The sequence below is a fragment of the Gigantopelta aegis genome, chromosome 4 (genome assembly GCF_016097555.1).
Source record: "Gigantopelta aegis isolate Gae_Host chromosome 4, Gae_host_genome, whole genome shotgun sequence".
Taxonomy (NCBI): domain Eukaryota; kingdom Metazoa; phylum Mollusca; class Gastropoda; order Neomphalida; family Peltospiridae; genus Gigantopelta; species Gigantopelta aegis.
In genome coordinates this window covers 8,571,129-8,573,344 of record NC_054702.1, presented here as the reverse complement: position 1 = coordinate 8,573,344, position 2,216 = coordinate 8,571,129, and positions in this window count along the sequence as shown.

The window sequence follows — 2,216 nt, the reverse complement described above, 5'->3', positions numbered from 1 at the left end:
GACTCGTAGTCACTAGAGGAAACCCGCAACATTTTCTTAATGCAGCAAAGGATCTTTTATATGCACTTTTCCACAGACAGGAAAGCACATACCACGGCCAATCGGTTGAACGGATCCACTTAGGTGGTTCGATCCTCCGACACAAGCACGTCAATCGAGCGCTCAACCGACTGGGCTAAATCCCGCCCCTCAACAGGAACAATGTTACTAGTGCATTGTTTTGTAGGGTTTTTCTTTTCGTTTTGTTTTGTGTTTCGTTTTGTTTTGTTTTATATGGTTTTGTTTTGTTTTGTTCTATTTTATTTTATTTTGTTTTCTATTTTGTTGTTTTGTGTTTTGTTTTGTTTTTGTTTTGTTTTTTTTGTTTTGTTTTGTTTTGTGTTTTGTTTTGTTTTTGTTTTGTTTTGTTTTTGTTTTTGTTTTGTTTTGCTTTATTTTATTTCGTTTCGTTTCGTTTCGGTTTGTTTTGTTTGGAATACACATTAAAGAAAGAAAGAAAGAACTTTTTTTATTTTAACGACGCACTCAGCACATTTTATTAACGGTTATATGGCATCAGACATATGGTTAAGGACCACACAGATATTGAAAGAGGAAACCCGCTGTTGCCACTTCATGGGCTACACTTTTCAATTAGCAGCAAGGTATCTTTTATATGCACCATCCCACAGACAGGGTAGTACATACCACGGCCTTTGATATACCAGTAGTGGTGCACTGGCTGAATGAGAAATAGCCCAATGTGCCCACAGACGGGGATAGATCCCACTCCGACTGCGCATCGAGCGAGCGTTTTACCACTGGACTACGTCCCGCCCACACATTAGAGAGGACTGATGGTCGGAACGATGGATGTAATGAAGAAAGGAAGGAAGGACGGACAGACGATCGGATGGATGGATTAATTAATTAATGAACAGACAGACGGACGAGTGGGTGGGTGGATTAATAGAGAGATGGATGTATGGATGGATAGCAGTGTTGATTGATTCATTGATTCATTGGTTGAGGGATGTGCATTAATGCTGCAATAACTCTGATGTAAATGACAAACATTTGTACTTATGTCGCCTTACTGTTTCAGGTAGCAGCGAAGTAAATCATAACATACTGTCCACTATATTAACATAAATTTAAAAAAAGAGAATTTTCCCAGGTCAATCACACATGTAGTGATGATGGCCAGTGCTTGTTTTGTGCAGCAAGTATGTCTGAACTGGGTGATGTCAACCTAAATCTGGAAATAATCTCTTATTTTTGGAGGCACCCCCCATTTTGCCATTTCACGGCTGCTAGGAAGTCTCTCCACCCCGACCATGTATTCATACTCGGTATGTACAAATCACTCATGGAAAGTGAGATCTCATTCAACACAACTGTGCACCATAAATGTAGGCGCAATTCCTGTCAAAGATCCAATTTCTTACCTATTTTCAAACTCATAAATTATTTTATTCAAATAGGGGGTGTATTTTAAAAGCACTGTCTTCATGGGCAACACGACGCTCATTGGTCAGTTTACCTTAAGAAAAAAAATATTTTTCGGTTTATAAATTTTATTGCTCCAACATGAATACTAACATTTGGCACTTCACGGAAGTCACTTGGTTATATGTTGACGACTGGCCAAGGGGAGATAACTCTTTGAGGAGTGTCACTGTATTGTCTGATTTGGCCTGTAAAAAATGAGGGGAAAATTATTAGTGTGATACACTGGAATTGTTTTGTTTAAATAAAGATTTCTATTTTAGGCCAAGTCTGACTGATTGCTAAACCTGGTAATATCATATTGTATACAGGGGGGTATTTTCAGGCCACCTCACCTGTCCCTCAATTTTTACATTTGATTTTAAAGTTGAAAATTGTGGAGTGTGGGAAACATTTTCTAATTACTTCAGTGATTATCATAAAACTGTTGCTCTATTTGGAGTATCTTTGGCATATTGGGTAACCACTAGCAGCCATACGTCCACCATGACAAAACAGCATGTTGTTTCAGTGTGTTGTTACTGCATACCAGGACAAAGTATTCAGTTTTTGTCACACGGGGGCAGACTACAGAAAATTAAATTTATATACTGACATTGAGAAATTATTATGGGAAAAACCCCTGCCAAGAAAAAAAAAGTTTTGGGTAGACCCCCTAAAAGAAAAAATGTATATGTAATTGGTCACAAATTCCATCACCAAAAAGAAAGTACACTGCTCCCAAATGC